The sequence below is a fragment of the Sapajus apella genome, unplaced genomic scaffold (assembly GCF_009761245.1).
Source record: "Sapajus apella isolate SASKATOON/1434 unplaced genomic scaffold, GSC_monkey_1.0 scaffold38, whole genome shotgun sequence".
Taxonomy (NCBI): domain Eukaryota; kingdom Metazoa; phylum Chordata; class Mammalia; order Primates; family Cebidae; genus Sapajus; species Sapajus apella.
The window spans coordinates 21933116-21945042 of NW_022436978.1; the positions used below are offsets into that span (position 1 = coordinate 21933116).

The window sequence follows — 11927 nt, forward strand, 5'->3', positions numbered from 1 at the left end:
ATTTAAAGAATCACCTCTACCTTGGAATTCAAGATATAAATTGATAAGGTAGAGAACTGATCCTTTTAATGCTACTGTAGCTGCTCAAGAGATCAAATGGGATTAAGTCACCTCTCTTCAAATAAACAGATCAACAAAGCAAGTGCCCTTTAAACGGTAATAATCGTAAACGGTAATCGTAACTGTTTAAAAATCTTTATTCAGTAATGGGCGCTTATAAGAAGCGGCACACAAAGTAAACAGGTTTAGAAAAAGCTATTACAATCTACTTTATGTCATATATTATTCATAAATTTAGGTTTTTTGTTTTGCTTTTTAAGGGGATACTGATTTGGGATGGAGAGGACTTTATCCTGACAGGAAAGGAAGCTCTGCCTCCAGAAGGGCTGTTCCACGCAGACCAGGCAAAGCCACTGCACTTATACAGTCTCCCTTTAAACACAGCAAGCCCCATGACAATTTACACTTCCATGAAGCCATTTTTCAGTTCAAGTAAAATATATTTGTATTTAGTGACATCTCTTTAATGCTATAACTAATTTTTTTTAAAACTTAAGTAAATAAAAACACTATTCTACATTTACAGGTGCTCCATTTTTAATTCTTTAAAACTGACAGGAATGTCTTTAAATTTTTCTACTCACAGAAATCATACAATATCAAGTTAATATTCATTTACTTTCTTGTTATTTCACCATGATGCTATTACGATATGCTGTTATTTTTTTCAGTCACCTATTTTGTGAATTTAATAGGAAAGTACTCTATTTTGAAAAAGCACAAGGAACTTTTGAAAAAAATTATGAAGTTTTATTTTGTTCCAAAATGAGATGAAAAAACGTAAGCAAAATACCACCACCAACACGCGTACACACACACACACACACACACACACACCCCTCTTCAGATAATTTTGGCTGATGACACTGCAGAACGGTTAATCTGATAATTAAAATCTTCCAGAACATGTGATGTTTAGATGGAGATCTATGCTGTCAACCAGACTTCAGTACTTAAGTTAAAAAAAAAAAATCTTAAAACCTGAATACACAGACAAGTTAAATTGTTAGACTATAGTTGCTTTGAGAGCTCATTAATATAAACACAGAGTGTTTCGATTTATTCAAACTAACTTAGCAACACGGTATTTTGAGTATTTTCTTAAAACACGCAGTCCAGCACAAACAAATTTTGTACGGTGCAATGTAAGCAAATACCCAGAAAAATCCAGTTTCTAAGCGGGGCAACAACATAGGACGAATACTGTGCTCAGTGGTTCGAAAGTCGCAGAAGCGATCCCCTGAGATAACCTAGAATTCACCTACCCAAGTATTCCAAGGGGTTCTCCCCGGCTACACAAACTACGACTCACAACACCGTTCCGCAAACCCAGGTCCTGCATGTGCACAAAGGCGCAGTGCTGGAACTAGGAAGCCTCGCCAGGATGAAATCTCAACTCTAATTCACTAAAGAATAGGCAGGCTGTTTTCTAGAAAGCCTCTCTCGCCGCGCTCCCTCTTCCCTTTATTTAACTATGCAAACAGCCTCCTCCATTCCTGACAGGAGAAAGGAAACACCGCTTTCGATTCCCAAGTCTGGGAACACGGCTGGCCACCATCACGATTCCTTCAGCGCCCTAAAATAACCCCCTGGAGCCGAGGTCAGAAACGCCGCGGCCGAGCGGCCCCATCCCGGGCCCGGCCCTACCTTCCCGAGCCGCTGGGAGCCGGGAGCAGGCGTCGCTCGAGAAACGCACTCGGCGAAGACACGGCCACGCGAGCCGCGGTCTCGGGTCTATGAATGAAACAGCAGCGTCGGCCTCGGCCACCAGGAAAAAACAAGCGCGGAGGGCGGGCAGGCGGGAGGCAGCCGGGGCAGGGGCCGGGGCCGGGGGGCGATTCAAACCCGGCGCGAGGCGGCGCGGGGACCCGGGCCGGCGGGGCGGGAGTCCCCGGGCGTGACAGCCCCTCCGCGGCGGCCCGGTGGGCGTGCGCGGCGCGGGAGACGGAGCCCCGCAGCCGGGCGCCGCCCTGGGCGCACTTCCTCACCTCGGCCGCAGCCCGGAGGAGCGGAGGAGCGGAAGGGGCGCCGGAGCGCGGCGGCCAGGGAGGCGGGAGGAGAGGCGCGCCCTCCCTCCGCACGGAAGCCCGGGGCCGGCGAGGGAGAGGCAGCGGCCAGCGCAGGCGAAGTCCGCCGCGGGCCGGCGCCGGGAGACCCGTTGCCCGCGCCCCGCCCCGCCCGGCCCGTCCCTGCGCCCGCGCCCGCCCGGCCGGTCCGCGCTCTACTCACGCTCGGGGCTGCTCCAGGCTCGGCGGCTCACACCGCATCGGGTCCCGGCCCCGCGGGCGGCGGCGGCGGCGCCGAGGGAGAGGAGGGCGGGCGGCTCGGCCCCCGCCTCCCGGCCCCTCTCCGCCGCCGCTCCGGAGCTGCCCGGCCGGGCCCGAGCCCTGCCTCGCGGGCGGCCCCAGCCCCAGTCCCCGCGGCCGCGGCGGCAGCAGCCCGAGACCTCAGCGGCCGCGGCGGCGGCACCGGAACTGCCGCTTTCTCCTCCTGGCTCCCTGTGCTCGCCGGCCCCCGCCGCACGCCCCCGCCCCCGACTCCTTTCTCCGTCGCCCCTGTTTTTTTTTCCTTTTGTTTCCAGAATAAACTTTATTGGTCTCTTTTTCCGCTCACATCGTGTAAACAAACAACGAACTCTTCCCCACCCCCTCGCCTCCCCCCTCCTCCGGCAGAGGAGGGTCAGAGCTGAGGAGGGGCCGAGCCGCCTGTGCCCCGGAAGCAGATGCGCGAGAAAGCGGAAGTGGAAGGGAGGCGCGGAGGCGCTGGGAATGGGCAAATGGGGGATGCGCTACTGCGCCTGCGCCTGGCTTTTCCGCCTGAAGTCCGGGTGCAGCTCGGTCTGCTCCTGTGACGCGAGTGTGGTGATCCGTCTTCTGCAGTATGAGGGTGTCGTGTCACCCCAGGACAGCGGACCTGGCCTACAGTTGTTTCTACGAGCAGCAGGCGGGCTGGGGTAGAGATCCAGAAAGGCTTACTGGGAGCAAGCGGGTTAGCTCACTCTGACGTCCCTAGAGGAAACGAGGAGGGTTTGGGGGAGGCGCGGTGGCTAACCGCGACCGCCAGCGGCTCACCAGCGTGGTTACGGATTCGATACTGGAAAGAACGCTTTTCACGAAGCGCTGCTGCGCGTTCTGCCGGCACCGGGGGAAGGTGTGTCCATCCCGGGGCCGAACGCGCCGTCCCAGCGCCCGGCGGGCCTTTGCCTCACTTCGTGGAGACCTTTTGCTATGCCCTCATTAAAAAAAAAAAAAAATCTGATTGTGACGCGAACCCGCTTGTAGGATTCAGTTCTAAGTGTTCAGAAGACGTGGAGACTTTTTCGCGTAAAGCCGACGGAGGCTTCAGAAATGTGGGCTAGTTACAGATTTGATTCAAGGTGGGGGCTCGCACCTCGAAAGTCTGCGTGAGAGCAAACTGCCTGTTGGCTTGAGTTTACCACTGACAAGCGTTGGGTGCTGCGCGCGTCTCTCGCCCTACTGGGCTTTGCTTGTGATAACTGGAAAAGCGTAGGGACGGTGCTGAGAAGACTGAGATACGAGTACTCCAGCATCCGTTCCTCCTTGAATTTTTCAGTAATAGAGGCTTGGAAGTGACCCATTCTAGAGATGTTACAGTCCCAGTTGTCATCTGGAGCAAAATCGAGCAGCGCACGTCGGTCCCATACCCCAGTGGTGGATGGGATGGATCTGTTCCTGCGGTGGTAGTTTCACTGGGCTGTATTTCTTTATTTCCTGTGTTTTCTTTCTTTCTTCTTTTTCTCCCTTTAGCTCTGGTTTTCATCTCACATTCCAGGGGATTGTGTTTCTAAATATTTTTCTCAAACCAGTGTTTTTCAGGAGTTTCAGTACTCCAGAGTATGGAATTTTATTAAAAAGCAATATTGAATTGCTAGTCAAAGTAAATCTTAAGGCAGTATTTCCCAAATTGTGTTTCAAGCACAGAGTTATGCAAGATATTAATAGGTAGACTTTGGTGGGGAAAAATATGCCAGGGATATTTTTTCTTCTAAAGTTTATTATTTTTAATTTTATGTTTTTGAGGTGAAGTCTCACTCTCTCGCCCAGATTGGAGTGCAGTGGCACGATCTAGGCTCACTCTGCCTCCCAGGTTCAGGCGATTCTCCTGCCTCAGCCTCCCGAGTAAGTGGGATTACAGGCACCTGCCACCATGCCAGCTAACTTTTGTATTTCTTAGTAAAGATGGGGTTTCACCAAAATTCCTGACCTCGGGTGATCCACCCCCATCGGCCTCTCAAAGTGCTGAGATTTCAGGCGTGAGCCACCACGCCCAGCCTGTTTTTGATTTTTAAATTTTTATTTATTTCTTTTTTGTAGAGACAGGGTCTTGCTTTGTTGCCCAGACTGGTCTCCAACTCCTGGGCTCAAGAGATTCATCTACCTTGGCTTCCCAAAGTGTTGGGATTACAGGTGTGAGCAGACACGCCCAGCCTAAAATTTGTTTTTTAGTAAGTAACAAAATGCTAATTATCTGTTTTTTGTTATGTGATTATCTGCCCGTAAGAAGTCATGCGTCATAGCAGAAAAAGCCATACCTGGTACTTGAATGTGTGACACTATTCATTGGTGCAAAAGTAGCATTTCCTATCCAATTTGCAGTTGATAATTTGCCTTCTATGGTGGCCATTCGTCTTAGGTATCACCTTGCTTTCAAAGGTTTTTGCAGTGTTTTTCAGGGTTTAACATATCTATATGATATAAAGATATCTATATGATATAAACATCTATTTCACCAAGCTCATCACTCAAGGACTGGGAGCTGGAAGGTTTTTTTTTTTCCCTCCTCAGAAGCCCAAGATCAATGAAAGAAGGTTTGAAAGAAATAATGATTCTCAGACTGTAAATGAAACAAAAAAAACGGAATGCTTCAAAATTAAATAATTGCATCCTAAGGGTTCTAAAGTCAGGAGGTGAAATGTCCAATATTTTACTATAGTTCTGTTCTAATACATCAGAATTATAATGACAGTTACTTGCCTTTTGGGTTTATTTCCATTGAAAATTATGATAACTGATAAATATGCACCAAAACATTCTCTAATACCACTTAAGTCACTACTGACCTTTGAAGTCCTTTGTAAATAAGAGTCAACTTGATTATGTATCAGTCTACTTTAAATGTATGAAGTTGCCAAGTCAAACAACTTAAAACACACACACACACCAAGAGATCACAATTTGAGCTACCATATAGCACTTTTAACTTCTGTTGTGGTTAGAGAACATACTTTTGGCCAGGTGCGGTAGCTCAAGCCTGTAGTCCCAGTACTTTGGGAGGCTAAGGCAAGTGGATCACCTGAGGTTGGGAGTTTGAGACCAGCATGGCTAACATGGCAAAACCCTGTCTCTACTAAAAGTACAAAAATTAGCCGGGTGTGGTGGCACATGCCTGTAGTCCCAGCTACTCAGGAGGCTGAGGCAAGAGAATCACTTGAACCTGCGAGGTGGCGGTTGCAGTGAACCAAGTTCATGCCACTGCACTCCAGCCTGGGTAACACAGATTTCATCTTAAACACGCACACATATCCACACACAAAAAAACACAACTTTTAAGAGCTTAGTTCTTTTCAATTTAAGGTTTGTGTTGCCCCAGAATATCTTGGCGAATGTCCCATGTGCACTTAAGAAAAAGTATTTTGTTTGCTGTTGTTAGGTGGAATGCAGTTTCATACCAAGTTGATTATTTTGTTAGCATTAATATAATTGTAGATTTCTTTATTTCTCATTTCACTTCTGTGTATTTTTGCTTTGTGTGTTTTGAAGCTGTGTTGTTAGATATATACACATTTAGAACTATGTGTTTTGATAAATTGACTCTTTTTAATCAATCTGTGCTCTCTCTTTATTCCTAGTAACATCTTTGTTCTGAAATCTACTTTGTCTAATATTGATACAGCCAGTTCAGCTTTTTTGATTAAATTTTCCGTTGTATATTTTTTCCCATCTTTTTTTCTATTTTTATATTTAAAGTAGGTTACTTCTAGACATCACAGATCTTTTTAAAAAATTCCAATCTGATAATTTCTGTGTTTAGGTAATTTATATTCAATGTAATTATGTGGTTGGATTTAGGTCTGTCATTTTATTATTTGTTTTCTGTTTGTCCTCTATATTTTTGTTTTTATTTTCCTACTTATGGATTATTTGAAAATTTTTAAATATTCCATTTTAATTTCTACATTGTAGTTTTAATATATTTATTTGTAAGTTTTTTGGTAGTTTTTCCATGGATTATAATGTACATACCTAAACTTTTGCAGTCTACTTAGTATTAATATTACACCACTTCAAGAAAGAAGCCTTCCAACCATATAGGTTTACCTCTGTCTCCTACCCCACTCCCTGAACTTCATGTCATTAGTTGGTATCTGTATCACATTTATATATGTGGAAGCCCCATCAGATGTTTTTATAAGCTTTGCTTTCGATAGTCATATAGAACTGAAGATTAAATAATAATCTTTTATATTTACCTATCCATTTACATCTATGTTTTGCTTAATTCCTAAAAATTCTTTTTCCTTCTGGTGTAATTTCCTTTTATCTTGAAGAATTGTAGCGTCGTTTTTAGAGCAAGTCTGCTTATAACAAATTCCCTTAGTTTTCCCTCATTTGAGAATGTTTTATTTTTGCCTTCATTTCTGTGGAATATTTAGCTGATTATACAATTTTTGGTTAATAGTTTTCTCCCCTCCCCAACCCCTCAGTACTTTATAGAATCATCATTGCATTTCTTAGAAGATAAACAGCTTAGATACTTAGAAGATAACCACAGATACTTTCCTCAAAATTCCAGTATGTGAGCTAAGAGATCTAGTATCTGAGAAGTTCATCTTAAAACACTTAACAGTCAATGTTTTCCATTCCAGCCATGCCTTGCCTAGAGTTCAGTATGAATGTTACACTTACACAACCATGTTAAAGTCTAACTGCTCTATTTACACTTAGGACGAGAGGATTCAGGCAAAGCACCTTTCCACACTGGAGGTACAAAACAATTCTGGCCACAGAAAGGAGACAAATGTGTTCTAAAGTTACCAGGAGTGCACATATGGAAAAATCAAAGCCTCAAAACTCAGACTATTTTCAGCCAGGTGAGCCAGGTGTGGTGGCTCACGCCTGTAATCCTAACAGCGGGAGGCAGAAATGAGTGGATCACTTGAGCCCAACAGTTTGAGACCAACCTGGGCAACATGGCAAAACCCCATCTCTACAAAATAATACAAAAAAATTAGCCGGTTCTAGTGGCATGCACCTATAGTTCCAGCTATGTGGGTGGCTGTTGCTGAGGTGGGAGGATACCTTGAGCCCAGAAGTTTGAGGCCGCAGTGTGCCATGAGCATGCCATTGCACTCTAGCCTGGGCAACAGAGCAAAACCATGTCTCCAATAAATAAATAAATAAACAAACAAACAAACAATCTTCAGGTCTCATCTGTTGTCATTCAAATAGTTCCCAATATGTAATTTTTCATTTTTCTCTAGATTATATCAAGATTTAAAAGTTTTGGTTTTGGCTCTCTGCTCCTCCTGTTCGCCAGACAGCCGCATCTAGTCTCCCATCGCCAGCCACATCCCTGAGACACCATGGGGAAGGTGAAGGTCGGAGTTAACGGATTTGGTCGTATTGGGTGCCTGGTCACCAGGGCTGCTTTTAACTCTGGTAAAGTGGATATTGTCGCCATCAATGGTCCCTTCATTGACCTCAACTACATGGTCTACATGTTCCAGTATGATTCCACCCATGGCAAATTCCATGGCATTGTCAAGGCTGAGAACGGGAAGCTTGTTATCAATGGAAATCCCATCACCATCTTCCGGGAGCAAGATCCCTCCAAAATCAAGTGGGGCGATGCTGGCGCTGAGTACATGGTGAAGTCCACTGGTGTCTTCACCACCATGGAGAAGGCTGGGGCTCACTTGCAGGGGGGAGCCAAAAGGGTCATTATATCTGCCCCTTCTGCTGATGCCCCCATGTTCGTGATGGGCGTGAACCATGAGAAGTATGATAACAGCCTCAAGATTGTCAGCAATGCCTCCTGCACTACCAACTGCTTAGCGCCCCTGGCCAAGGTCATTCATGACAACTTTGGTATCGTGGAAGGACTCATGACCGCTGTCCACGCCATCACTGCCACCCAGAAGACCGTGGATGGACCCGCCAGGAAACTGTGGCGTGATGGCCGTGGGGCTCTCCAGAACATCATCCCTGCCTCTACTGGAGCTGCCAAGGCCGTGGGCAAGGTCATCCCTGAGCTGAACGGGAAGCTCACTGGCATGGCGTTCCGTGTCCCCGCTGCCAACGTGTCAGTGGTGGACCTGACCTGCCGTCTGGAAAAACCTGCCAAATATGATGACATCAAGAAGGTGGTGAAGCAGACATCGGAGGGCCCCCTCAAGGGCATCCTGGGATACACTGAGCACCAGGTGGTGTCCTCTGACTTCAACAGCGACACCCATTCTTCCACCTTTGATGCTGGGGCTGGCATTGCCCTCAATGACCACTTCGTCAAGCTCATTTCCTGGTGTGACAATGAATTTGGCTACAGCAACAGGGTGGCGGACCTCATGTCCCACATGGCCTCCAAGGAGTAAGACCCCTGGACCACCAGCCCAGCGAGAGCACGAGAGGAAGAGAGGCCCTCACTGCTGGGGAATCCCTGCCGCAGAGTCCCCCACCACACTGAATTGCCCCTCCTCACAGTTTCCATGCAGACCCCTTGAAGAGGGAGGGGCCTAGGGAGCCCCACCTTTTCGTGTACCAACAAAAAAGTCCCCCGGTGCTCACCAAAAAAAAAAAAAAAAAAAAAAAAGTTTTGGTTTTTAAATGGTTTGATTCTGATATGTTGAGGTATTTTTTTTATTTATTCTGTTTGTGTTTGTCTAGTTTCTGAATTTGTAAAGTTATGTATTTCACTAAGTTTTGGAAGTTTTCAGAAATTACTTTTTCCAAATATTTTTCTGCCTCTGTTATTTTCTCCTGGGAATCCAGTGACAAGAATGTTAGCTGTTTTGATATTGTCCTACATGTCTCTAAGGCTCTGTTCTTTTTTTTTTTTTTTTCAATCTTTTTTCCTCTCTCTTGTTCCTCCTATCTATCTATGCAGGGTATTTTCTGTTGCTATATCTGGCAATTCACTTACTTTTGTTTCTGTCATATCTATTCTGATATTGAGTTCACCAAGAGATTTTTAAAATCTTAGATACTGTATGTTTTAACTCTTCATTTTCTGATTAGCTCTTTTTTGAAGGGTTTCTGTTCCTCTCCTGAGAACCTATACTTTTCTGTTCAAGTTTGGTCTTTACCTCAGGAGTAAAGTTAGTAGCTACTTTAAAATCTTTCTCTGATAAGATCAACATTTGGGAAGGATTGGCATCTATTGATTGTCCTTTCCCTCGAGAATTAGACACATTCTCCTGTTTGTTTTTTTTTTTTTTAATGTGTCAAGTCATTTTGGATTGTATACTGGAAAATTTGAATATTATGTTGATTTGATTATGCATCCTGTTATCTCCTGGATACTGTTAATTTTTGGTTTGTTTTAGTAGGCAATCAATGTGACTAAGCATACTCTTGCTTCCTACGGACAGTAATTCTAATCTCAGTTTAGATTTTAATGCCTTTCCTGGGCTGCTTTGGTCCTAACCTGTGCGTGTGCTTGCTACTCAGGGGTTAGTCTGAGCTGCAGTTCAAACTTTGTTTTTCATTTTTCTTTCTGACTGTTATTTGAATTCAAGGGATACATGTGCAGGTTTGCAAGGGTAAACTGTGTGTCACGGGGGTGTGGTGTACAGATAATTTTGTCACACAGGTAATCTCATAATACCCCATAGGTAGTTTTTCCATCCTCAGCTTTCTTCCACCCTTCACCCTCCAGTAGGCTCCAGTGTCTATTGTTCCCATTTTTGTGTCCATGTATACTCAATGTTTAGCTCACACTTATAAGTAAAAAGATGCAGTATTTGATTTTCTGTTCCTGCATTAACTTGTTTAGGACTATAGCCTCCAGCTCCATCCATGTTGCTGCAAAGGCCATGTTCTCATTTTTTAATAACTGTGGTGTTCCATGGTGTATGTGAACCACATTTTCTTTATGCAGTTCACTGTTGATGGGCATCTAGGTTGATTCTATGTCTTTGCTATTGTGAATAGTGTTGTGATAAACACACACATACCTGTGTCTTTATGGTAAAACGAGTTATACTTCTTTGGGCAGGTACCCAGTAATGAAATTGCTGGGTCAAATGGTAGTTCTGTTTTAAATTCTTGCAGAAATCTCCAGACTGCTTTCCACAGTGACTGAACTAATTTATATTCCCACCAGCAGTGTATAAGTATTCCCTTTCCTCTACAACCTTGTTATTTTTTGACTTTTTACAATAGCCATTCTGATTGGTATGGGACGGTATTTCACTGTGCTTTTGATTTGCATTTCCCTAATGATTAGAGATATTGAGCATTTTTTCATGTGCTCATTGACCATGTGTTTGTCTTCTTTTGAGAAGTGCCTATTCATGTGCTTTGCCCATTTTTAATGGGGTTGTTTGTATTGTGCTTGTTGATTTGTTTATGTTCCTTATAGATTCTGAATATTAGACCTTTGTTGGATGCTTAGTTTGCAAATATTTTCTCCCATTCTGTAGGTTGTCTGTTTGCTCTATTGGTAGTTTCTTTTGCTATGCAGAAGCTCTTTTGTTTAATTAGGTCTCGTTTTCCAATTTTCATTTTTGTTGCAATTGCTTTTGACATCTTCGTCATGAAGTCTTTGCCTGAGCCAATGCCCAGAATGATATTTCCTAGATTTTCTTCTAGGGTCTTTATAGCTTTGGGTTCTATATTTAAGTCTTTAATCCATCTCAAGTTGATTTTTGTATATGGTGAAAGTTACAGGTCCAGTTTTAATCTTCTGCATATGACTAGCCAGTTGTCCCAGCAGCATTTATTGAATAGGGAGTTCTTTCCCCATTGCTTGTTTTTGTCAACATTGTTGAAGATCAGATGGTTGAAGATGTATGGCTTTATTTCTAGGCTTTGTGTTCTGTTCCATTGGTCTATGTGTCTATTTTTGTATCAGTACCATGCTGTTTTGGCTACTCTATAGTATAGTTTGAAGTCAGATAGTGTGATGCTTCTGGCTTTGTTCTTTTTGCTTAGGACTGCTTTGGGTATTTGGGGTCTTTTTTGGTTCCAAATGAATTTTAGAATGTTTTTCTCTAATTCTGTGAAAAATGTCTTTGGTAGTTTGACAGGACTAGCATTGAATCTGTAAATAGCTGTGGGCAATATGATCATTTTAATAATATTGATTCTTCCTATCCATGAGCATAAAATGTTTTTTCATTTGTTTGGGTCAGCTAAGGCTCTTTTCAGCAGCATTGTGTAATTCTCATTGTAGAGCTCTTTCACCTCCCTACTTAACTGTATTCCTATTCCTTTTTGTTGCTGTTGTGAATAGGATTTCACTGTTGATTTGGCTCGCAGCTTGGATGTTATCGGTATATAGAAATGGTACTGATTTTTTATACATTGATTTTATATCCTAAAACTTTGCTGAAGTTGTTCATCAGATCTAGAAGCCTTTGGGCAGAGGCTATGGAGTCTTTTAGGTATAGTATCACATCATCTGTGAAGAGAGATGGTTTGGCTTCCTCTCTTATTTATATGCCTTTTATTTCTTTCTCTTGTATGATTGCTCTGGCTACAACTTCTAGTGATATGTTGAATAGGAGTGGAATAGGCATTTTTGTCTTATTCCAGTTCCTAAGGAGAATAGTTCCAGCTTTTGCCCATTCAATATGATGTTGGCTGTGGGTTTGTCATAGATAGCTCCTATATTTTAGGGTATGTATC

General features: G+C 44.0%; 1 protein-coding gene and 1 pseudogene across 3 annotated transcripts in view; one reads left to right on the forward strand and one right to left on the reverse strand.

The window, feature by feature from the left end:
* PIK3CA (phosphatidylinositol-4,5-bisphosphate 3-kinase catalytic subunit alpha) overlaps window positions 1-2706 on the reverse strand; it is a 95085-nt gene extending 92379 nt beyond the window's left edge. The window contains exons 1-2 of one of the 2 annotated variants that reach the window (XM_032298529.1): window positions 2290-2706; window positions 1708-1794 (exon numbers count right to left, since the gene is read on the reverse strand). The gene's annotated coding sequence lies outside the window, so the exon portion shown is untranslated. The remainder of the gene's footprint in view (window positions 1-1707; window positions 1795-2289) is intronic. The other variant, XM_032298531.1, reaches the window with a different exon arrangement.
* Window positions 2707-7585: 4879 nt separating this feature from the next.
* On the forward strand, window positions 7586-8863 carry LOC116564995 (annotated as a pseudogene). Its single transcript, XR_004275197.1, has one exon. The product of XR_004275197.1 is annotated as a glyceraldehyde-3-phosphate dehydrogenase pseudogene (transcript).
* Window positions 8864-11927: the final 3064 nt, after the last annotated feature.